Raw genomic sequence first — 26,573 nt, 5'->3', positions numbered from 1 at the left:
GAAAGGCAGAGTCAGGGAGATGTCATGTAGCTGCCAAAGGAGAAAGACACCCACCCCGGAACCTTACCAGTAAACCGTGAGCCTCATGCTTAAAGACAAAATAATAGGAATGGGTTAATTTAAGATGTAAGAGTTAGTTAATAATAAGCCTGAGCAGTGTTTTAATTAATACAGTTTCTGTGTGATTATGTAGCTCTGGGTGGCTGGGAAAAGAAAAGCATTCTCCATTTACAGACTGGCACCAATGTGGGGCAACTATGTGTACATAAAACCCGAGAGGGCTTGAAAAGAAATTCCAGACACAAAAAACAGAGTTTAGTGCAGCTTCTCCGTAGCCACATTGGTTTTCGATGGGCTCTGCGGCTCCTTTAAAAGAGGTCTTCCTGACTCAACATTGGCAGCGAAAGCTGCAAGGCTTCTTTAGGGGAGGGCTTCCTGGTTCATGCTAGTTGCATAAACAGCTTTGGCCCTTTCAGGAGGCCAAGCACTTAAATGGGGTCTGTGAGCAGCTGCATGTTACAAACTGTTTAATGGCGACATAGACCCACTGAGACCTTGGAGCTGGGGCTGTGTGCCTAGCTCTCAGAGGCAGTGAACATGAGTCAACAGACAGGGACTCACAGTTGGTTATTAGAATTAAAAAGAAAAAAGTGCTCCTGGTCAGAAAATAATTACAGATGCACATGCAATAAAGACAAATTCAGATGGAAAAGACCTCTGAATGGGTCACAGTGTTGGATAAATATACATAGGTATGGAAGAGAGAAAAAAAAGAATATAGACAATTATAATATAAAAGACTATAGATAGTCATAGATTAAAGGAGTAAAGATAATAAAATAATTATTAAACGTGTAGAAAAAGTAATAGAATCCGGGCGGTGGTGGCGCACGCCTTTAATCCCAGCACTCAGAAGGCAGAGGCAGGTGGATCTCTGTGAGTTCGAGGCCAGCCTGGTCTAGAAGAGCTAGTTCCAGGACAGGAACCAAAACCACAGAGAAACCCTGTCTCAAAAAATCCAAAAAAAAAAGAAAAAAGAAAAAAAAAAGAAAAAAAAAAGAAAAAAAGAAAAGAAAGGAAAAGGAAAAAGTAATAGAGTAAAAAAGCCACATAAAGATGGAATAAAATAATAAAGAGAGTCTAGATTATGTATATTATTATGTTTTCTTTGAATTTTTTTGCTGTGAATGAATTAAGTACAAAGAGATATTTGATTCTGGGGGCTACTAATCTAAACCAACATTTATACTTTAAAGACATCTTGACTTCAAAATTTGGGTCTAAGGATATGTTGCTTTGGAAAAGAGGTTCTGCTTTTGTTTCCATAGAGAGGATAAGAACCTGTGGATTCCTTCTAGAATAATGTGGTTTGATGGACCAAGAGCCCCCCAAAAGTCTCCATGAACCCCCCAAAATACTTCACCTAACAAAAAACAGGAAGAACTTTGAAGATAACTACACCCAAATTCTCAAATATTGTTTATAAATGTTTGTTTTCATTTAAAGTATTATGTTAAGATAAATACTTTGCATTGGTATGGATCTTGGTCTAGGGATACAAATTTAAGGTTAATTTTGCTATATGTATTTCTGTTCTTATTTAAGGTATTGTGGTTGTACAGCTCATCTAAAAATATAATGTATAATTAAAAAATAGGTTAATTGTCATTTATAAAGTCAAACTTGTAGTCATGTTAGGTTTTCTATATGTTCAGAGTGTATTTCAGATGGATAGGTATTCTTCAAATCTTTCAAAGATGTACAGAATACGGCATTTAAAATGTTTTAAAAAGTTATACTTTCTCAACAGTGGGACAAGTCTGCTACTGGCAGTACCAATTACATCAAAAAGGTTGATGGACACTGAAGAAACTTGTTATGAAATTTGCCTTCAATGTGACAAGGTTAGTCATTTGGGCAAGAAACCGTTTTTGTCTGGACTGCTTGATGGTATGCTGTATGAACTGAACATGCAAGACCCACAGAAAAATGACTGCGGAACTCGCCTAAAGAAGGTGAGACAGTCCTTCAGGGTTCCTGCTTCATGAAAGAGTCTGTCAATGCCCATCAAAATTCCATCAAAATTCTTCATAGACATGGAAAGAATAATACTCTACTTCGTATGGAAAAGCAAAAAACCCAGGATAGCCAAAACAGTCCTGTATAATAAAAGAACTTCTGAAGGCATCATAATCCCTGACTTCAAACTCTACTACAAAGTACTGAAAACAGCCTGGTATTGGCATAAGAACAGACAGGAGGACCAATGGAACCAAAATGAAGACCCAGATATCAATCCACACATCTTCAAACACCTGATTTTTGACAAAGAAGCAAAAAATATCAAAGGGAAAAAAGAAAGCATATTTAACAAGTGGTGCTGGCATAACTGGATATCAACATGTAGAAGAATGAAAATAGACCCATATCTATCACCATGCACAAAACTCAAGTCCAAATGGATTAAAGACCTCAACATCAAACCAGACAAACTGAACCTCCTAGAAGAGAAAGTGGGAAGTACACTTGAATGCATTGGCACAGGAAACCACTTCCTAAATATAACCCCAGCAGCACAGACACTGAGAGAAACAATTAATAAATGGGACCTCCTGAAACTGAAAAGCTTCTGTAAAGCAAAGGACATGGTCAATAAGACAAAACGACAGCCTACAGAATGGGAAAAGATCTTCACTAACCCCACATCAGACAGAGATCTGATCTCCAAAATATACAAAAAACTCAAGAAATTGGTTAACAAAAGATCACATAATCTAGTAAGAAAATCGAGTACAGACCCAAACAGAGAACTCTCAACAGAGGAATCTAAAATGACTGAAAGACACTTAAGGAAATGTTCAACATCCTTAGTCATCAGATAAGTGCAAATCAAAACAACTCTGAGATTCCATCTTACACCTGTAAGAATGGCCAAGATCAAAAAACTGATGATAACTTATGCTGGAGAGGTTGTGGGGAAAAGGGAACATTTCTGCCTTGCTGGTGGGAATGCAAGCTGGTACAGCTCCTTTGGATGTCAGTGTGGCAATTTCTCAGAAAATTAGGAAACAACCTTACTCAAGACACAGTAATACCACTTTTGGGTATATATCCAAAGGATGCTCAATCATGCCACAAGGACATGTGTTCAACTATGTTCATAGCAGCTTTGTTTGTCATAGCCAGAACCTGGAACAACCTAAATGCTCCTCAACTGAAGAATGGATAAGGAAAATGTGGTACATTTACACAATGGAGTACTACACAGCAGAAAGAAATAATGACATCTTGAATTTTGCAGAAAAATGGATGGAGCAAGAGAACATTACTTTGAGTGAGGTAACCCAGACACAGAGAGACAATTGTCACATGTCCTGACTCATAGGTGGTTTTTAAACATAAAGCAAAGAAAACCGATCTACAAACCACAATCACAGAGAACTTAGACAACAATGAGAACACTAAGAGAGACTTACATAGATCTAATCTACATGGGAAGTAGAAAAAGACAAGATCTCCTGAGTAAATTGGGAGCATGGGGACTTTGGGGGGAGGGTTGAAAGGGGGAGAGGAGCAGCAGGGAGGGGAGCAGAGAAAAATGTAGAGCTCAATAAAAATAAAAGAAAAGAAAGAGTCTGTCAGACATTCTACAGGACACAGAAGAAAGTAACTGACACACTGCCAATATAGGTGGAACTGCCTTTGAAATTTCCTGCTCCTTGGAAAAGTCTGCCAGATTCTATGGGGCTGTAGGCTGGAGATGGGTGCCCCAATGTCACAGAACAGCAGTGAGATGTCTCTGTCAGTTCTAGAGTTTTGGAAGTTGCTTACAATGCACTTCCTGTTAAGTTAGGTAATATTATATCCTTCTGGTGTCTTTGGTGGAGTTAAAAAATAGTTATAGTTTTCCTTAGTTATGATAAAAGATAGATATAAATATTGTAACTATAATTCTTGCTTGATTGCTTTTTGTTGTGTGTAATCTTGCTATGTTGAAGTTAAAACCTTCCTTTTTCTTTTGACAGAAAAAAGGAGGTGATGTGGGGTTCCCCTGGGACTCCCCTATGTATGCTCAGGAGAAGTGTGAAGATAATGGTGGAACAGAGAGATGGGCCCCTGGTTAGGCGTGCCTGTTGCTCTTCTAGGGGGCTCGAGTTATTTTTAGCACCCAAGTCAGGCAGCTCATGGCTTCCTGTAACTCCAGCGGCCTTCATGGGCATTTACAAGCACATTTACACAGATATATGCACATAGATACAAATAAGAGAAGTCTTTCCAAAGATACTGTCTGGCCGGGTGGTGGTGGTGCACGCCTTTAATCCTGGCACTTGGGAGGCAGAGGCAGGGAGATCTCTGTGAATTAAAGAGCAGTCTAGACTCCAGAGCGAGTTTCAGGACAGCCAGGACTGTTACACAGAGAAGCCCTGTCTCAGAAAAACAATGGACAGACAGACAGACGGATGGATGGATAGATAAGTAGGTAGGTAGATAGGTAGACAGTCAGACAGACAGACAGATAGATACTGTCTCCGCCCCCCAAAAAAAAAACAGACCTCCAGTCTTTCTTTTATAAAGATTTATTTTCTTTATAATTTCGTGTGAATGTGAGAGCGACAGAGAGACAAACAGACAGATTCCAGAAGGAGTTGGATCCCCTGGAACTGAACTCAGATCCCTTGCAAGAGCACTACTTGCTCTTAGTTGCTGACCTGTTTCTCCAGCCCCAATATTTCTAGTGGCATTCGTTATAATAGTCAAAAAAAAAGACATAACCCAAATACCATGAACTAACAAACAACTGAACAAAATGTAGCATATCTAAGCAATAGAATATTATATGTCCTGGAAAAGGAATGAGGTGCTTATTTATGTTATGAAATAGGTGAATCCTGACACTATGAGAAATGGTCACTGGGCAGTGGTGGCGCATGTCTTTAATCCCAGCACTCAGGAGGCAGAGGCAGGCGGATCTCTGAGTTTGACGCTGGAAGGAAGGATAAAAGGAATGAAGAAAAATGGAGGAAGAAAGGAAGGAAGGGTCACCAAGTTCCATTTATATTAAATATCCAGAATAGAGAAATCTGACAAGATAGCAAGTAGATTTGTGATTGGTTAGGGATGAGATGAACAGTAATTGGGGAATGACTTCTGAAGGGGTTGTGGAGATTTGTTTTAGGTTCTAGCAATGATCTAAAGTTGAATGTGGTCATGCGAACATTCTGAAAGCAGTGGTAGCTAGACATGGTAGAACACAGCTGTTGTCCCAGCCGCTGGAAGGCTAAGGCAAGAACAAGGCTTTAGGTGGCTCAATATGGCTCTTACCCAACTGATGGGATTAGAAACACATAATAGATGGGCTGGAATCCGGGGCCTTATGCACGCTAGGCAAACAGTGTATCAAAAGCAAAACGCTGTCTCAAACAAGTAAACAAGCAAACCAGACTGCAATCCCAGCTACGGGGAGGCTGAAGCAGACTGCCGGGGCTCCAGAGTGAGTTCATGGCCACTCTGAGCATCCAGTCTCAAAAGAACAACTCTGGTTACCAGCCCTGCTGTGTCTACTGAGTCATTTCTGGCCCTCAGTACTTCCTTTAACTTTCTTGGGAGGGGGAAGAAAGACAATCAATCCTCAGTGTACATGGGGGACTAGTTCTAGGTACCGAGAGCTGTTCAAGCCTCTTCTAAGAAATGCCATAGTATGTGCATATTCCCCTTATAGAACGTAAATCATCTCGAGTATGTGTGATACCCAGTGCAATATAAATTCTATGCAAATAGCTATCGTACTGTATTGTTTAGGGAATAAGGGCAAGAAGAAAAAATCTGCAGATGAACAGAAGCATCTGCATTTTGAACATTCAGGTAAGGGGTGGGATGAACCCGTGGACACAGAACTGAAAATGCAGATGGATAATTAAATACCAAAATACCAAGTGGGACATTTAAGGTGTAGCATCACAGATTGTTTAATCATTTTCCTAGTTTTATAAACTTTATTCAGTGAACAAAGGAAAATGAGAGGTGAAAAATGCTAGTGTATGGGGCTGGCGAGATGGGTTAATGGTTCAGAGCCTGTGCTGCTCTTGCAGAGGACCCGGGGTCTCCTGGCCTCTTAGGTGCCTGCAAGCACATGATGTAATGCAGACAAGCGGCTCCACGTGCACACACGGTGGACACACAGACAAGCGGCTCCACGTGCACACACGGTGGACACACAGACAAGCGGCTCCACGTGCACACACGGTGGACACACAGACAAGCGGCTCCACGTGCACACACGGTGGACACACAGACAAGCGGCTCCACGTGCACACACGGTGGACACACAGACAAGCGGCTCAACGTGCACACACGGTGGACACACAGACAAGCGGCTCCACGTGCACACACGGTGGACACAGACAAGCGGCTCCACGTGCACACACGGTGGACACACAGACAAGCGGCTCCACGTGCACACACGGTGGACACACAGACAAGCGGCTCCACGTGCACACACGGTGGACACACAGACAAGCGGCTCCACGTGCACACATGATGGACACACAGACAAGCGGCTCCACGTGCACACACGGTGGACACACAGACAAGCGGCTCCACGTGCACACACGGTGGACACAGACAAGCGGCTCCACGTGAACACACGATGGACACACAGACAAGCGGCTCCACATGCACACATGATGGACACACAGACAAGCGGTTCCACGTGCACACACGGTGGACACACAGACAAGTGGCTACACACGCACACATGATGGACACACAGATAAACGGCTACACCTGCACACACAGTGGACACACAGACAAGCAGCTACACATGCACATACAAACTTAAAAAAAATCTAAGTTCCAGTTTAGTTGGAGAAAAAAGAAAGCAACTGTTTTCATTTTAAAAGAAGGAAGAATGTTGGGCGGTGGTGGCGCACGCCTTTAATCCCAGCACTCAGGAGGCAGAGGCAGGTGGATCTCTGTGAGTTCGAGGCCAGCCTGGTCTACAAGAGCAAATTCTAGGACAGGCTCCAAAGCTACAGAGAAACCCTGTCTCGAAAAACCAAAAAAAAAAAAAAAAAAAAAGTGAGGGGGTGAGAACTCTGGATAGAGTAATTTGATTATTGTTCTTTCTCATTCTTTTTCTCTCTCTCTTTCTGTCCTTCCTTCCTTCCTTTCTTTCTTTTTTTATTCTTAACACCACAGATAAAAAAGTAAAAATCAAAGCAGCCATGTTTACACCCACAATACCCTCTCCATGCTTTAAAAAATGTATGTTTGAGTATCTGTGTGAGCATGGTGGTTAACATGGATACTGGCATGTGTAGTGGGCACGGGTGTGTGTACTGCACTTACATGGAGGCCAGAGGAGAACGCAGGAGAATGTCTTTAGTCCCTCGAGACAGGGTCACTCAGTCGGCAAGCCCCAAGGATTCTCCAGCCTCTGCCTCCCAGAACACTGGAGTCACAGGCAGGCCAAGTTGTGATTTTGTTTTTGTTTTTGCTAACTTGACACAAGTTGGAGTTACCTGGGAAGAGGCTTCTCATTTGAGAAAACGCCTCCATCCTATTGTCTTAGACAACTGATGGCTGATGTGGGAAGGCCCAGTCCACCGGCAGGGCCACTCCTGGGCAGATGGGCATTGGTGGTATAAGAAAGGAGGCTGAGCCCCTTAGGAGCAAGCCAGGACTCAACTTTTTTTTGTGTTCTCTGCTTTAGCGCTGCCTTTAGGTTCCTGCCCCAACTTCCTTTCGATAATGGACTCTGAGCTGTAAGGAAATATAACCCCTTTCCTTCCCAAGTTGCTGTTAGTCATGGTATTTAATCACAGCAGCTGACACCTACTTTCATCTTTTTAACATAGTGATGGGATCTGAACTTAGGTCTTCAGGCTCCCACCACCGAGTCATCCATATGGAATCACGTAGCTCAGGCTGTCCTCGAACTTGCTATGCAGCCAAGGATAAACTTGACCTCCTATCCTCCTTCCTCCACTTACCAAATGCTGTGGTTACCTTCAGGCTCTCCACGCATTTTGCAGCCGGTTCTTGTCGAGCAGTTTAGGGACACTCTTCAAAGACCCAACTCAAAACCTGTGACTTTCACCCTGTAGGCCCGCGTCAAATCAACCCTTAAGGCCTTCTCATCCCGAGAGGCCCCTGCTGCAGCACTTGCGGCCTACCTGCGTGGGAATCCCATCGTTCTTCCCAGCTCAGTCTGGGGATCCATCTCTGGAGCGTTCAAAATGCAGTGGAATCCAACAGGATTCAAGTTCCACAGACTGGGCCCCAGGTGGCGCTGTCCTCCTGGGGAAAAGCCCAGAACCCAGATGAGGCCTCAATTTTTTTTTCGTTTTTATTTTTGTTTCTTTGTGGGTTTTGTTTATTTGTTTGTATTTTGGAGGCAGGATTTTTCTGTAGCTTTGGGACCTGTCCCGGAATTAGCTCTTGTAGACCAGGCTGGCCTCAACTCACACAGATCCGCCTGACTCTGCCTCCCGAGTTCTGGGATTAAAGGTGTGCGCCACCACTGCCCAGAGAGACCTCAAATTCTAATCCTGCTTTTCCTCACAACATCTCCCAGTGCATTCAGGCCTGGTTTATTATCTCTCTTTTGTGGTGTGTGTGTGTGTCTGTCTGTCTGCCTGTGTGTCTACAAGATAGTTTTCAGGAGTTGGTTCTCCTTGCACCCTTTGGATTCTGGAGACTGAACTCACTCAGGTTGTCCTGCTTTGCTGCAAGCACCATTATCCCCTGAGCCATCCTACCAGCACCAGGTGCTTGATTTTTACAGGGTGTCAAGACTGGGTGCCAGGGGAAGCAGGGAACCCACAGGCTTTCTCGACTGTTCCCGGGGGACCTAACTTTCTCAGAAAAGGAGTATCATTACTCCTTTCAGATTGCCACCTAAATCTGTAAGAGGAGACAGCCCCACCCCTCTCTGGTTCAAGCCCTTCTGACTTCTGTTGCTGTGACTGAAAAGCATGGCTGCAAAGGAGAAGTTCTGATTCTGGTCCTGGTCCTGGTCCTGGTCCTGGTCTGGTGTGCTCATTACCACAAGCAGACTGGCCTCAGCATTCTGGGCTGCCAGTCCAGAGTCCCCGCTGGGAGGGAGAGGCAGAGGTGTGGTCAGTCAGCATCTTGGCCATGGGCAGGTTGCCCTGGGAGTTGCCAGAAGGAAAACATTTTCCGGGAGCCGGAAGGGCTGGCAGAGCCCAGGACCGGGTGGAGAGACCACAATGGACCCTTGTGTGATGGTTTAGCTTGGACTCGCCCTCAGGCCCAGCTTCTGGGCCAGGGTGGACCCTGTTTTCTGATCTGCAGCCAGACCTAGCTCCTAAGCAACACATCCTGGGCCCAGACAGGAGCCAGAGCGTCGCTTCAAGACCTGCGGAAGCGAAGCTCACAGGCCGGTGTCTGGTGACTTACTCTCCTCTGTCAGCCTTCCTGGAATCCTCCTAGCTAAACTGCTTCACCTAAGTTCTGAAGGCTGATCTTCACAGCCGGACAGGTATCCAGTCCTGGGAGGTTTCCTCTTCAAACAGCCTGAGGGAGCTCAGGACAAACTGTAGTTCCAAACTGCAACAACTTGGCTTCTCGACCTGATCTAGCCTCAGTTTTCCTCTCTGCCAAGAGAGTTGGTAATTCTCCTTTAAGAGACGCATGGTGGGAAGGTGTTTTAAATGTCTGGCATATCCTCTGCCTCAGGAAAACACCCATCCAAACCAGGCCAGGCAGCTTACACTCTGTCCCCTCTGTCACAGCTGGGGCCCGGGCTCTGAACCTCCTCTAAAGCAGCTGGCAGGAAGCCCCCCAGAGCACGGTGGAGACTGCACCCAATGTTCACTTCTCTGAACCTGGAATTAGTCAAGCCCCAGGACAAGATCCTGCTCTTGTAGGCTTATGGTCATCTGAGTAGTAAGATCCAGAAAATTGTCTGTCTTTTTTCTCCTCTCTCTCTCTCTCTCTCTCTCTCTCTCTCTCTCTCTCTCTCTCTCTCTCTCTCTCTCCCCTCCCCCCCTCCCTCCCTCCCTCCCTCCCTCCCTCCCTCCCTCCCTCCCTCTCTCCGACAGGGTTTCTTTGTAGCTTTGGAGCCTGTCCTAGAACTCACTCTGTAGATCAGACTGGTCTCAAACTCACAGAGATCCACCTGACTCTGCCTCCTGAGTGCTGGGATTAAAGGTGTGTACCACCACTGCCTGGCCGGAAAATTGCTTTAAACATGAAGACGTTCTGGGATTGTGGCTCAGTTGATAGAGGTCTTGTCTAGCACACACAAAACTCTTTAGCACCATTTAAAACTGGGTATGATGGTCTCAAAAATAAAATATAAACAAGCAAAACGTCCTAAGCAGACTGGGCAGTGGGGTGCACACCTTCAATCCCAGCACTCTGGAGGCAGAGGCAGGTGGATCTCTGAGAGTTCAAGGACAGTCAGGGCTATGAGAAACCCTGTTTTAAAACCAACCAACCAAAACTTCCTTGAGCATAAAAAGAGTGGAGAGTTGAAGGTATTGTGGATAAACTGACCATAGCCCTGTGAAGTGCTACTGTTTGTTGAGCCTTGAGCTCACTGCAGAGCCCAGACTGGCTGAGACTCACGGTCATTCGCATGCGTATGCTCTGACTTCCAAGTGCTGGAACTGCGGGCACCACCATTCTCACTGTGCACATTGCTACTGTTTAGAGAACGGAAATTAAAAGAGAAATATAAGATGTTACACTCAGATCAAGTTAAAAGGGGGGGGAGATCTTAGAGGAAGTAGCATAATGAGACACAGATGCAGGCTTGTGTCAGGCTGCTGAGCAGAAGCAGAAGGCCTACAGTGTAGCAACTGATGCTTCTTCGGCACTTTGACACATTTCTTAGGAACGTCAGGACTGCAGGCTCAACCCAGGTGAGCAGACCTACCCCTCCAGAATAAATAAGGCTACTCTAGGGCCATGGAGGTGGCAACTTTGAGCCCCAGTGAAAACTATTGTCTCCGATTGAGTAAGAATGGCAACCACACAGAGGATTTCTGGAGCTGAGCAGCAAGGGTAGAGTATGTTAGCAGGGGCAGATGAGCCAGCTGTATATGGATATGATTTCTACCTCTAGTTGGATGAACCAGAAATTCAAGAGACCCCCTCCATGTTGGGACAGGGAGAATCTTTTCTTCTTCTCTCTCTCTCTTTTTCCGTGTTTATTTGTGTGGGAGGGATGCACGTTTGCCACTGTGCTCACACAGAAGCCAAAGGATGGCTTTCAGGACTTGGTTCTCTCCTTCCATCACGTGGGTCCTGTTGTTAGGTGACACACGCCTTCACCTTCTGAGCCAGACCAGCCCCAGATCTAATCTCTTAAACTGGTCTTCAAAGTTGAAGTGTTAGCCCAGGGTGCCTAACCTGAAACTACCGGGTGTCAGCGAGCCAGGCACCAGGCTACCAGCTGTTTGTTCTTCCAGCTTTATTGCCAGGTGAGGATCAATGTACATGGGGGCGGGGCGGGGGCTGCTGTCAGTGGAAGGTGCAGCCTGCTGGTCCAAGGTCGCTTCTGTTGATCTTTGTTGTTGGCTTAAGTTGACAGCTGGAGCCTGTGCTGGAGTTTGCCCCGGCTTCCTCGGCTTCCTCTCTCCACTTATCACCTTCACCAACTCTGGGGCCCAAACACTACACAGCTTGAAAAAAGACAAGGGCACAGGTTGGAGAAATAGACATTTGCTGTGAGGCCAAGAGCAAGGTGCTTTGCCCCTCTGAAACTCTCTCCTCTGATTTGCTCATGTGGGCAAGCACATTAGCTCTTAAGGCTGTCGTTCAGACAGGAAAGAATGTGTCAAAGTGTGTTGTGTAACAGGGACTCAGCGAATAGGATGCTCTGTGCTCTCCCCGGCAGACACGGCAGCAGCCCTGCACTGAGACCAGGATCTGGGGCGACTCTTGACTGAGACCTCTGGCAGTCGCTGCACCTTCCTTTGTTCGTTTTGTTGTTTGACAGGTGAAGCAGAGGTACCAGATGGTCCTGGTAAGTTTGTCAACACGACACAGCTAAAGAAGAGGAACCTCTGGGCAACTCTGTGGGGAATTTTCTAGATTGATGATTGATGTGGGCGGACCTAGTCCGCTGCAGACAGTGCCACTGCCGAGTAGGTGCGTGTGGGTGGTGTAAGAAAGCAGATGGGCACCTGGCTTGGTGGCACACGCCTTTAGTCCCAATACTCCGGAGGCAGAGGTACACAGATATCTGTGAGTTCTGGGACAGCCAGAGTTACATAGAGAGACCTTGTCTCAAAACAAAACAAAAAACCCACAACAACTACAAAAAGAAAGCAGGAAGCAGGCAGAACAAGCTGTGGGGAGCAAGCAGTAAACCACATTTCTCCACGGCCTTCGCTTCAGCTCCTGCCTCTGGGTTCCTTGCATTGAGTTCCTGCCCTGGTTTGCCTTCATGACTATAAACTGAAATAAGCCTTTTCTCCCCAGCTTGGTTATCACAGCGATGAAAACCGAGCTTAACAAGGTATGTGGGGGCATTCCCTGGCTGAGTGTGTCTCACCTGAGCATGGGGGGGGCAATGGTCTAAATGTTAGTATTCGGGCATCTGTCCTGGCCTGCCCTTAGGGTCCTGACAGGCTACGTCCTCAGCTGCAGCCACTAAGAGCGCCTCGTTCCCTTATAAAAGGCGGGCCTTGCCCACTGTGTGTGTCTGTGTCTGTCTTGTCTGTCTGTCTGTGTCTCCCCCTCCTCCTCCCCCACTCTTGTTCCCAGGGACCGGTCTCTGCCCCCTTCTCTGCCCCTTTTCCTTCCTCTTCCAATAAACCTCCCATGTGAGCCCTGTTGTATGGTGTCTCTCCCTCCCCCTCTCTCCAACCACTTCCCCCACTTTCTCTTGGCATTTTCTTAAAATTATAACACTAATGATCTGTCTTGAGAGACAGAACCTATGAGAGCCAAAGTTACGTGTTAAGTTTTAATTACTGTGCTTTAGAGATCCATGAAACAAAAACGCCTCTGATCTAGAAGCCCCTTGCCCAAGGACAGACAGTTCCTGAGATGCTGGAGGCTGCGTTTATGGGACCTAACAAGCCACACGTTCTAAGCAAGTCTGTTTGAGCCGTCTGCACTGATGGGCTTGATCACCGTGGGCAGGTCCACAGGCTGGAGGTAGTCAGGACATATGCTTGCCCCCGACTGGACCTGATGGGAAATGCAATGAATGACGTTTTTTTCGTTCTTAAACCACTACAAACTGTGATTGCGGGCCATTTCCCAGGAACCTGGATATGAACCTGGTCAGTACTGAATTAAAGCTTGCTTCAGATTTTGCTTTAAGCTGTGGTAGTAGTCTTATTCTTGATCGGTGGGATTAACAGACTCCAGCTTGAAGCTGAACCCTGCTGTGGATGCACAGAGTGACCGTCTCCCTTCTGGACCTATCTTCCTCCCCATGGAGTTACAGGAGGCACTGAAGCCCCTTTGGTTCAATGATCTGAGGCTCCCACAGCAGTGTTGGGTATGCCTACGTAGGGCTCCTGAGTCTGCACCCCCAGTCTGCTTGCTCGTTAGCGACCATCCCAGCTCTCACACTCTCCTTGCCAGAACTTCTGATCTCCAGCCTCTCAGCTTCTCCTTTCTTGTCTAATCCAAAACCAAAGAGCCAGGAAGACTGCTCCCAGACACTTCCTTCTTGGCAGTAAGTATCTAGTATCCCAGAATCAAGTATCCTAGCACCCCTTCTTAGAAATCCTAGGGTCTCCTCCACTAGGGGCCCATCTTGACTCACCTCACATTAACATATTGGGTGCTTGGGGACAATTCTACAATCCCAGCACTTGGGAGGGAGAGTCAGCGTGGGTCATACACTGAGTTCCAAGACAAACAGAACTGTACAGTGAGATCCTGTTTCACCCTGCCCCTAAAAAGACATACGACAGAGGAGTCCCCTGAGCAATGGCGAACACTGTGGGGCATATGATCTCATCCTCCTGCCTCCGAGACACCCCCTTTCTGTGGAAACACACAGCGCACAGAAATTTACTATGTTGCTTGTCCTCGGAGAAGCAGCCAGAGGGCCACGGCATCCTGAGCTCTATCTCATAAGGGGAGATGAAGCCTCTGCTGGCTTGGTGTGGTCTTCCCAGTTGGCAAAGGGCAGGTTCACAATGTCACACCCACAAGTACACATCAGAGGTCACCTGGGTGCAGTGACAGACTAGCAAGTCAGGTCCTTGAGCATCACCACAAGACTGTGCCCAGGGAGAGGGCTGCCTACGTGGGAAACCCACTAGACCTCTGTCAGGGTCAACCCCATCAAGAAAGAGTTCAGTTTCCTGAAGCTCTCCTGACCATATTGGCTGCCCGCTCCTCCAGGGACCAAGGAAAGAGTTTGGCCAGGTGGCTCCTCTGGTCACCTTCAAGCTGAGCCCATTACCACAGCAATCTGCTCATCAGCATACAAGTGTCCCCGGGGGAGACGTCGAGTCATCCCGAGCCCCAGGGCCCATTTTAGGACTCTGCACAAAACAGACACTTAAAAGTTTCCTCGTCTCAGTAGGGTGGTGGTGGTGCATGCCTTTAATCCCAGCACTCTGGAGGCGGGGGAAGGCGGACCTCTGTGAGTTCAAGGCCAGTTTGGTCTACAGAGTGAGGTCCAGGACAGGCTCCAAAGCTACAGAGAAACCCTGTTTTGGAGAAAAAAAAAAAAAAAAAGAAAGAAAGAAAAGTTCCCTCCATCTCTGCCCTATTTTGAGCCTTCCCAGCACGGACCCAGGGCTGTAGCGGGACCTCCTTCCAACAGAAACAGAAAGGCCTTACAGTGGGCAGTTCTTGGCTCCAGGGAGGAATGCTAGTGTTAGCCCAAAGCAGATCCTGGGGGGAACAGGGAACAGATCTGTGGAGAAAACTTTGGCAGTCCCTGGCTCTTTTGTTTCTGCCCAAATCATCCCTACATGATTCCTAGGCCCAAGCATAGGGGCAATGCCCATGGATGACTGGGTTTCTAGGTTTCCAGGCCTCTCCCGGGTTCTCCCTCCTGCGGTACTTTCCTTGTCTCTTTGCCTTGCCTTGGCTCTGAAGACCACTAGCCAAGGGACACCAGAGTGACCTTCCCTCAACAAGGTCCCTGCACTGCCCTGGCCTCTTGAGGCATGGTCTCAATCTGTAACTCAGGCTGGCCTTGAGCTCACAGTGGGCGATCCTAAAAATAGGACTATAGCTGTGATTATAGGCAGGTGCCACCACATCTGGCCACATGCTCATCAGCCCACCTAGCCCTGGAGTTACTGGCATTGCTTCATCTTATGCCCAGGGAAGCTGTTCTAAGGGACAATGAATACTAGCCTCTGTACCGACAAAATGGGGACAGAGAGGAAAGAGCTAAGGAGAGCCCAGAGCCTAGTGCGGTCCCCTCATCTGGGCACCACCACAGGCGGTAGGGAAAGGCTGTGTTGCCCCGGCCCGTGAGCCACTGAACGATGTCACTATTCTCCACTGTCTGCCACACGCTGGAGTCCCTGTGAAGTGCATCACACGCTGCCACATCCACACAGGACCCTGGAGGAGTTGAGAGTCAAGACTTGACTCTGTTCACTGCCCTTGTACCAAACAGTGTCACCAAAATCCCTGGGACAAATGAGTTTCTTTACCTTTGCAAACCCAGACGCTTGCTTCTCCACAAAAGTGAGTGTCATTACAAGTACTGGGAAGATGCTGGCTGTTTTGAAGCAAAAATGTGGCAAAGATGGGATCTTTGTATTCCTTACCCAGTATTCCCCATTAGTCCTGGCTGTCCTGGAACTCGCTTTGTAGACCAGCCTGGCCTTGAACTCACGGAGATCCACCTACCTCTGCCTCCCAAGGCGTGAGCCACCACCGCCCGGCAAAGGTAGCCTCTCTTTCAGCCTTTATTTTATTTCATGTGCATGTTGTTAAACTCTTTAATTACTGTTGTGCATTTGTCCCCACTAAGACACGTACACTGATTCCTAACTCCTCTTATCTAAACTCTACACTTACAGTAATATCTTCTTTCTGTCCCAGGGTCCAAGCCAGGTTTATGTCACACAATCATCAACCCCTCCCCCACCTGTGACAGGAGAAACTGACTTCTTTGGTATTTTGCTGTTGTTTTCTTTCTCTGAGACAGTGTAGTCTGGAATGACTGTGCAGACCAGGCTAGACTAACTTGCAGTGTAGTCTGGAATGACTGTGCAGACCAGGCTAGACTCTAACTTGCAGTGTAGTCTGGAATGACTGTGCAGACCAGGCTAGACTAACTTGCAGTGTAGTCTGGAATGACTGTGCAGACCAGGCTAGACTCTAACTTGCAGTGTAGTCTGGAATGACTGTGCAGACCAGGCTAGACTAACTTGCAGTGTAGTCTGGAATGACTGTGCAGACCAGACTAGACTCTAACTTGCAGTGTAGTCTGGAATGACTGTGCAGACCAGGCTAGACTCTAACTTGCAGTGTAGTCTGGAATGACTGTGCAGACCAGGCTAGACTCTAACTTGCAGTGTAGTCTGGAATGACTGTGCAGACCAGGCTAGACTAACTTGCAGTGTAGTCTGGAATGACTGTGCAGACCAGGCTAGACTCTAACTTGCAGTGTAGTCTGGAATGACTGTGCAGACCAGGCTAGACTCTAACTTGCAGTGTCCCCTTTTCATTCACCCCTGAGTGCTGAGATCACAGGTATGACCTAACACATCCCAATCCAAATGCCATTTTTTTTCAAGAAAGTGTTGGTCTCTTATAGCCCAGAATGAACTCACTATGCAGGACTTGGGCTGCCTCCTGTCTCTACCTCCCCAGTGCTGAGATTTTAGCACTGAGTTTCTGCAGTGTTAGGGACAGAGGTTTGTGCTTCCTGGGCAAGCATGACCCACTCAACTACCGAACCACCCCATCCTCCAAATTGTCTTCTCTTTCTTTCTTTCTTTCTTTCTTTCTTTCTTTCTTTCTTTCTTTCTTTCTTTCTTTCAAATATTTTGTATAGTATTTTTTTAAAATATTTATTTATTTATTTGTTATATATACAATATTCTGTCTGTGTGTATGTCTGCAGGCCAGAAGAGGGCACCAGACCTCATTACAGATGGTTGTGAGCCACAATATGGTTGCCGGGAATTGAACTCAGGACCTTTGGAAGAGCAGGCAATGCTCTTAACCACTGAGCCATCTCTCCAGCTCCTCTTTCTTTCTTTCTTTCTTTCTTTCTTTCTTCCTTCCTTTCTTTCTTTCTTTCTTTCTTTCTTTCTTTCTTTCTTCCTTCCTTCCTTCCTTCCTTCCTTCCTTTCTTTCTTTCTCCCTTCCTTCCCTCCCTCCCTTCCTCCCTCCCTCCCCCTCCTCCTCCTCCTCCTTCTTCTTCTTTTTTGGCTTTTCAAGACAGGATTTCTCTGTGTATCTCGGGCTATCCTGGAACTCGCCCTGTAGACCAGGCTGGCCTCAAACTCACAGAGATCCACCTCCCGAGTGCTGGGATTAAAGGTGTGCACCACCACCGCCCAGCTGGGTACTCTTTCTTACAGCACTGTATTTGACTCTGCCCTGCTACTCTGAACCACCATTTTTGATAGAGAGAGAGAGAGAGAGAGAGAGAGAGAGAGAGAGAGAGAGAGAGAGAGAGAGAGAGAGAGAGAGACAGGGTCTTACCATACAGTCTGTGTTGGAATGGGACTTGCTATGTAGACCAAGCTCAGAGATCTGCCTGCCTCTGCCTCCAAAGTGCTGGGATAAAGGACATTACATCACCTTGCCCATTGACTTTACTTTTTATTTTTCACTAGTATGTTTGTGTGTGTTTGAGGTATGGTAAAAGTGTGGCGCTCGTGCCCATCCCATGGTGTGTGTGTGTGTGTGTGTGTGTGTGTGTGTGTGTGTGATCAGAGAACAACTTTATGGAATCATTTTCTCCTCCCACTTTTTTTTTGTTTGTTTGTTTTGAGGCAGCGTTTCTCTTTGTAGCCCCATAGACCAAGCTGGCTTTGAACTCACAGAGATCCACCTGTCTCTGCCTCCTGAGTGCTAGGATTAAAGGCATGTGCCACCACCGCCCGGCCTTCCCCCATTTTTTTTAAAGGTGAAATTTATGTAACTTCCTCATCCTCAATCCAGTTCAGGGCTCCCCTCTCCTGGTGGCTTTACATGCCTGGAGTACACACCTGGGAGGCTGAGACAGGAGAACTGTGAGGTGGACGATGCCCAACCATTTTTGTTTATTACTAATTCAAGGGAGGAGGGGAGCGGCAGAATCGTCCACAGATAACTTCGCTCTGGGGCCCCTGGCCTCCTCTGCGTCAGTCTGCCCTGGTATAGAGGTGACATGTGTGGTTCTTTAGGATTCTTCACTTCTATCTTGACCTCTGCCACTTTGGCAAGGGTTCCTCTAGGTCACATGATTTGACCAGTGGCCATGAGCTGGCTCTCTGCTTCCTGTCCTTCTTGTAGCCGCAAAACCTTTTGTATGAAGCCATGGGGAGTGTGGAAAGCGGTAGGAGTGTTCCTGATTTCCTCAGGGCCCATCATACCCTGGTCCTGACAGGTTACATGTTTGTTCACGTAGTCACCTCCAGAGACCACCTTCTTTTGGAACTCTGACCTTTGGGGACCCTGTGGACACAGACCTGCTTCTTCCTGACCCTCCATTCCAGAGCAGTAGAGCAGGCAGCTGCCGGTTGTGTCTCTAAGTGACCCCTGGAAGAAGCCCTCTCCCCTTATGTAGACAGCTCCCCCTTCTAGTTTCTTTGTTTTTTTGGGGGGGGGGTTGAGACAGGGTTTCTCTGTGGCTTTTGAGCCTGTCCTGGAACTAGCTCTGTAGACCAGGCTGGTCTCGAACTCACAGAGATCCGTCTGCCTCTGCCTCCTGAGTGCTGGGATTAAAGGCGTGTGCCACCATCGCCCGGCCCCCTTCTAGTTTCTATCTGAAGGAGGTCTCTTAAATGTTTCTTTCCCCCAACCGCTTCACCTTGGAAAAAGGAATGCTGGACCGTGTGGAATCTTCCTCGGTAAAAATGTAGATGAATTGTCATCAAACGGTCGCTGAGCTGGTGGGATTTTCATGGATCCTTCCCTTACTTCCTCTGCTCTCAGAAGCAGGCCTCAGCCCGCACCTTTGTTTCCCACACAATTAGTCCCTGCCTGCCTCAGCAGTAAACCCCTCCTCACCTGTGAAGAAAAGAACGGTGCATGGCTGGAGTCACCTCGCAGGAGAAGCTGCACGGTGGCCTTCCTGGTCAGCAGGTTAAATCCGTGTCGTGTCTTTAGTTTGTCAGTCAGTGAAAACCAATGTTATCATCACTGTAAGCGATGTAGGTTCGCGATATTAGTGTTCTTTACTGTGGAGCCCAATGATCAAGCTCAGGTCAGCAGCTTTGTGTGACAGGTGCTTTTACCTGTTGAGCCGTCTTGCTGGCCCTGGTTCATCTGACCAGCATGTTTGGGATGTGCTAGCAAGTATCAATCTTCTTTTTTTGTTGTTTTTTGTTTTTTGTTTTTCAAGACACTGTTTAGCTCTGGCTGTCCTGGAACTCAGACCAGGCTGGCCTCAAACTCACAGAGATCCTCCTGCTTCTGCCTCCCAAGTGCTGGGATTAAAGGCGTGCACCACCACTGCCCAGCTTTTCTTTGTTTTTGTTTTTGTTTTTATTTTAAATGTACATTGGTATTTTGTCTACATGTCTGTGTGAGGGTCAGATCTCCTGGAACTGGACTTACAGACAATTGTGAGCTGCCATGTGGGTTCTGGGAATTGAGCCCAGGTCCTCTGGAAGAGCAGCCAGCTCTTAGCAACTGGGCCATCTCTCCAGCCTGTGCCAATCTTCTTGATGGTTGAAATCTCCCCAGGGGAAGAGCAAACCCAGCGTTTTGAGTTGGTCACTCTGGCTTTTGCACACTTTCATTCTTTAACTTATCTTGAATTCTGTCTTAGCTAGGGTTTCTATTGCTGTGAAGAGACGCCATGACCGTGGGAATTCTTATAAAGGAAAACATTTAGTTGAGGTGGCGGCTTACAGTTTCAGAGGTTTAGTCGATTATCACGACGGGGAACACTGCAGTGTGCAGGCGGACATGGTGCTAGAGAATTCTACATCTTGAGCCAAAGGCAACAGGAAGTGGACTGAGTCACTGGGAGTGGCTTGAGTATATGAGACCTCAAAGCCCGCCTCCACAGTGACACACTTCCTCCAACAAAGCCACACCTCCTCATAGTGCCACTTCCTTTGGGGGGCATTTTCTTTCAAAACAGCACACTTTCTACGTTACTTTCTAGCCAATAGAGAGGATTTGGGGGACAGAATCATCCAGTGCCCCAACAATATATGCATAAGGACCCGTTAAGTATAAAATCTGGAGCTCATAGTGGCAAACCTGTCACCACCCCTCTAGGGCTGAAGAGCCGAGGAGTGAGCCAGTTATCAGAATCCGGAATGAAAAAGGTCTCTGAGAACTGTTCTGAGGACTGGTGACCTTTACTGGTGAACAGAGCAAGGCCAAGGAGGGGGTTGGGGTAAGTACCCTGACCTCACCCTCTTCCCTTTCTTTGATCACCAGCCGGTCCTTTCCGGAGCCTTCTAGCTTCTTGCTCTCCCTTCCTTGTTTTTGTCACCTACCTTGGAGGTCACCTCGATTAGCGGCACCTTCCCAGCTATCTTGGTTCTAGATAAGACTTCTTACACAAGGCTTGTGGTGCTAATGTTTGTCCAAGTTGTTTTTCAAAAATTCAAAGACACCTCGAACTGGTGGAATTCACCCTTCCTTCATCTGAGCCTCCGCAAGTATGGGATGGGTGACCTTCTTTGACTTCAGAGGGCCCCAAACCCCGCCTTCCGATCATGCCAACGCTGTCATTTCCTGAAGAGCCCTGAGGTTTGAGTACACGTGTGCGGGCCACTGGTTACTTTGTCTTGCCCCAGCTATCCTCCCCATACCTCAGACCACCCAGCTTCCTCTAGACCCTAGCCTGGGGAAGGCGGGTTTTAAAGAGTCTGAAGAATCCGTTTCCTTACGTTTAGCCACTTCCACTTGTTGTTTGAAATATGTATTTTTATTATTTCAAGTGTGTGTGTGTGTGTGTGTGCATACATGCGTAGGAGCATAGGTGCCCAAGGAGGCCAAAGATATCAGAACACTCTGGGGCTGAAGTTACAGGTAACTGTGAGCCTCTTGGCGTGGATACCGGGAACCAAACTCTGGTCCTTCAGAAGAACAATATGCCCCTCAATTGCTGAGCTGGTTCTCAAGCCCCTGTTGTTTTATTTGAGATGGAGTCTCACTATGTAGCCCTGGCTCCCTGGAACCCACAGTCTTCTAGCCTCAAGAGTGCTGTAACCATAGGTCTCTCTTTCTCTCTACTTCCTTCCTTCCCACCCTTCCTCCCTCCTTTCCTTCTGTCCTTTTAGGCTTGTTACTTAATTAATTTGAGATAGGTTCTTGTGTAGCCTAGGCTGGCCTTGAGCTCCTAATCCTTTGCCTCCACCTCTCCGTTGCTGGGATTACGGGAATGCACCACTGAGCCTGGCTTCTGGCTCGTTCTTTTGTTGTGGGACAGTATCTCCAGCAGCCATCGCCAACTGTAAGTCAGTCAGCTTCCTGGGACACAGCAAGATGGGAGGGCAGGGGATGGAAGACACGGTTTCCACGGAAGTCTGAGTTTTCTTCAGGAAGGCTTCCCTATGGATTGTGCCCGTGGATACTCGCTCTAATTGGGCCGAATTCTTCATGCTGGAGTCAAGCACATCAGGTCCTCAGGCTCAAGGCTCAGAGCTCAGGTCTCTTTAATCTTAACACATGGGGGAACATGTCTTTCCTTTTTGATAACGCTAAGTTATGTGAATCCTGACCTCTCCTAGCACTGGTCATTCTTGTGTGTGCAAACAAATCTGTGTGCTTGTGTGATGTGTGTTTGTATATGTGAACATGAGCACGTGTGCTATGACATGTGTGTAGAATTCAGAAAACAACCTTAGGTGTCAGTCACTGCTTTCCACCTTGTTCGAAAGGCCTTTCTTATTCTTTCTTCTTTGTTCTCTGCTGCATAGGGGCTGACTGGCTGCATGGGGGCTGGCTGCATGGGGGCTGACTGGCTGCATAGGGGCTGACTGCATAGGAGCTGGCTGCATGGGGGCTGACTGCATAGGGGCTGGCTGCATGGGGGCTGACTGGCTGCATAGGGGCTGACTGCATAGGAGCTGACTGCATAGGGGCTGACTGGCTGCATAGGGGCTGACTGGCTGCATAGGGCTGACTGGCTGCATAGGGGCTGACTGGCTGCATGGGGGCTGACTGCCTGCATGGGGGCTGACTGGCTGTATAGGGGCTGACTGCATAGGAGCTGGCTGCATGGGGGCTGACTGCATAGGGGCTGGCTGCATAGGGGCTGACTGGCTGCATAGGGGCTGACTGGCTGCATAGGTGCTGACTGGCTGCATAGGGGCTGACTGGCTGTACAAGGATTCCTCTGTCTCTGCCTCCCATCTCTCCCATAGGAATACTGTGAACAGACTCTATAGCATCCAGCTTCAGGTCCTCACACTTCCATAGCAGTTACCTGATCCACTAAGCCACCCTCACCGCTCCAGCACTGTTGCTCAGGACTGGAGGCACCGAATCTTTGGAGTTCACATCTGACTCCACCACCAGCAGCCGAGACGCTAACATGTGCTGTGTCAGTGTGAAGCTCTAGCTACAGTTTGGTGCCTTCTCTTATTCTACCGGCCTGCGCCCCACAGGCCTACCTCTGTGCTGGTAGCATGTGCTCTTGAGCCAGCCCTATAGCAATAGCTGCAACCCCAGGAAATCCTGTCTTCTCAGCTGAGGCCAAGAGAGGAGGGAGCAGGGACCCAACTGGCCCAAAGAAACTGCCTCCTTCTCTTTCACCTCTTCCTGAAAAGACTCTAATTTCTTAATAAATCACATGTCCTCCAAACTGGATTGAATGGCAGTTGCCAGCTGAGGGACACACAAGGAAGTTCGCGGGTTCCCTGACACACATCTCCCGTGTGGTGTTTTCACTGACTGCTCTTAGCATTTCCCGTTTCTGCTATCAGCACCCTGGTTTCCTTTGGGAAACTACCCTGCCCCCACCCTCAGCTCAAAGAGTTCCTGTGTCATTGACACTGCTCTGTCTGCTCCAGCACTGGGAAATTACCCAGGCACGGAACTCAGTCTGGGTGTTTTCCTCAGAACTATTGGGAAGACACACTCTTTCCAGGAAGACCGACGACATCAAAATGGAACTCCTGAGAGTCATCTTGTGAGCACGTGAGAAGAGTGAGGTGGGGGCCGAGTCTTGGTGACTGGATGTGTGCGCATGGACCCAGCCTCCTCCTGGGTCTCACACTGATGAAAGGGAACAAGCCCGTACGCCTCTGGGTTTTATTTGATGCACTTCACCCGTTAAAGAGGAACTTTAGGATTGACGGTCAAAGAAATTCTGATTAGGGGTTAGGATGTAGCTCAGTTGGGGCTGGAGAGATGGCTCAGTGGTTAAGAGCACTGGCTGCTCTTCCAGAGGTCCTGAGTTCAATTCCCAGCAACCACATGGTGGCTCACAGCCATCTGAAATGAGATTTGGTTCCATCTTGAGGAAGAGGCCTGGTCAGTCGTCCTCATCAACTTAGAACACGAAACCCAATATGGACAAGTTCAACAGAACCGCCAAATATGGGCTGCCCATGCATGCTTCAGCATTGCCAGCGCACACATTTCATTTTAAATTTCATGGAGCTCAGTTGGTAGAAAGCTTGCCTGGCTAGAATTCATGAGGCCATGTGTTCAATCCTTAGCACTGCATAGAATCAGCACTGGGGAAGTAGAGGCAGAGTAAAAGCCCAAAGTCATCCTCAGCTACATGGTGAGTCTGAGGCCAGCCCGGGCTTACATGACACCCTGTAACAACAATAGCAGAATCCCAATTGGTTCACCTTCTGCAAAATCCATTCTTACCCAATCAGAAGGTGAACCTCACGGTTGCACCTTCCCTGGCGCTAAGGCAATGCTGCAAGGCCTTCTGCATTTGAAGGGCACGTCACAGGGGAGAAGAGGAGGGTACATATTTGCTTCTATGTTTAGGATCGTGACTGAACGTCAAACTCAGCTGAGAATTGGATTTCCCAGGTGGGGTTGGTGGCATAAATGGAAGTGGAGGCAGGAGCATCAGGCTTCCCATCAAAATCTTGGGCAAGACGCTGGTGTGAAAGAATCCGGAGTCTATCCCTGATGCTGGGTGTGGGAACTGTTTTCCACAAACCCCTTGGGCAGCCTCGTTATGTCCTTCAAGGCTCGGTAGAAGTCATTATATATGAGCATATTTATCTGATTTTTAAATCATTGAACATGGCGAGGATGTGATACTATAAAAATTATTTATGTACCCCAAAGGGGGGAACCTGTCATTTTTTAGCGTGACTGAGGTCTAATTGAGAAACAGGAACTATATATTGTCAAGGCGTGTGCTCCAGTTTGTTTTCTGTTACTGACCCAAACCAGCTTGTGGAGGAAGGGGTTTATTTCCTCTTACAGTCTATAGTCCATCATGAAGGGGAGTCAGGGCAGGAACTCAAGGCAGGAACTGGAGGCAGGAACCAAAGCAGAGGCCAAAGAGAGGTGTTGCTTTCTGGCTTGCTTCCTATGCGTCTCCCAGCTTCTTTTTTATACAGCCTGACTACCCAAGGGTGGAACTGCCTACAATGGGCATGGCCCTCATATCAATTATTAATCAAGAAAATGCTCCGTAGACCTGTCCACAAGACAATTTGATAAACACATTTCCTTAATTGAGGTTGCTCCTTTCTAGATGAACCTAGCTTGTGTCAAATTGACAAAATACAAAAACAAAAACCCAACCAACATAGCTACAATGTGATGTTTTATGTGTTTTATGTATGTGTGCACTGTAAAGTGTTTACTATACTCAAACCAATTAGCTTACCTACCACATACTTAGTTACTTAAACTCTCTCTAAAACAAACAAAAATTCTTTCTCTGCGTTGTATTTCTGGAGAATAAAACAGATGGTTAAGTGGCAAATAATACTCTTAACTGGAGACTGCCAGTTCTCAGATTCTTTTCTTCTTTAGATTCACCATTATCTTTTCCGTGTATGAGAAGTGTTTTGTCCATGGGAGAGTGTGTGTACCACGTGTGGGTCTAGCACCTTCGGAGACCAGAAGAGGGTGGACAGTTGGTTGGGAGTGGCCACCAGGTGCTGGGAACCAATCTACAGTAGCTTTGTTTGCTCTCTTCTCTCCCACGCCACATCATCTATGCAGGGGTCAGCGGACAGCTTTGTGGGGTTGGCTCTCTTTTTCACTTTTAGATGGGTTCTGAGGATCAAACCCAGGCCTTCATACATGCATGGCCAACACTCACAAACTGGTCCTCAGATCAGTCATTGTTTGAAGCTAAATGCAGGTGTTCAGTTACCTGGAACACTTAAATGTTAGCTGAATATAGTGATGTATGCCTGTAATTTAGTTCTTGGGAGGCAAGGGCAGAATAATGAAGTTTGAGGTCAGCCTGGTCTTTATAGTGAGTTTTTCCCCTGGATATATATATATATATATATATAAAATTTTCGAGACAAGGTTTCTCTGTGTAGCTTTGGAGCCTGTCCTGGAACTAGCTCTATAGAGCACACTGGCCTCAAACTCACATACACCCACCTGCCTCTACCTCCTGAGTGCTGGGATTAAAGGCGTGCACCACCACTGCCCGGCTTTGGATTCCAATTTTTAAAAAGCAAATGATTGAACAAATGGAAGAAATCGGTTGCTCCAGTAAATTAAGGAGCGTGCACGAAGATGGATTCATTCATTCATTAGTTGCATGGAGCTTGGGTGCACGAAGAAATTGACAGAAATGAACAGCCTTGGCTGGAGGTTTGCTGGATAAGATTCAGACCCTTGCTTCCTGCTCTAGTCTCTTCTCCTGCACTGTTTTCATCTTCCTTTCTTTTCCTGTGTGTGGTCAAGGCTTTGTCTTTCAGCCCATGGTTTTCTTACACTGCCTAGGCTAGCCTGAAGCTCCCAAGTCAAGCAGCCATCCTTTGCCTCCGCCGTCCAAGAAGCCGTCCGTGGTATGCATGCACCACTGTACTTCAACTTCACAATCCTTTGTATGATGGGTATGGAAAACACTTCAGGTTAAAGGTTCCTTTTACATAATTGAGATTTTATTTTAGGCGATCTGAATGCCAAGCATATCCTTACACTGACTGGGCTAACCAGGACAGATGGGACACCTGAATCAGCACCTTGGCTTAGGGAGTAGAACTAAAGGACACGGCTAGGACTGCGTTTGTCAGGCCCAGAGCCCACACCTCATCCGAGCTCCATCCTGGGGGGGCAGAAAATGCTCTTCTTTGTGAGGAAGAAGGTGTTGTCTGTTGGTGAGAAAATCTCCCTCTCCCCCTCAGCCCCACCGGGAGAATCGTGCTTCTCACACACAGCTGAAAAACTGTTGAGCTGGGGAATTCCAACCTCTTCTTCAGATTGCCTTGCATTTGAAGCTAGCAAATTTCCTGGTATAATATAATGGAAGTCAAAGAAGATATGCCTATGAAATTCCAAGTAACTAGATTAGTCTGCTAGCAGGGTATTGTCTC

Source organism: Chionomys nivalis, chromosome 8, assembly GCF_950005125.1.
Source record: "Chionomys nivalis chromosome 8, mChiNiv1.1, whole genome shotgun sequence".
Taxonomy (NCBI): Eukaryota; Metazoa; Chordata; class Mammalia; order Rodentia; family Cricetidae; genus Chionomys; species Chionomys nivalis.
The sequence above is the reverse complement of the archived record's forward strand: the minus strand, read 5'-3'. Positions refer to the sequence as shown.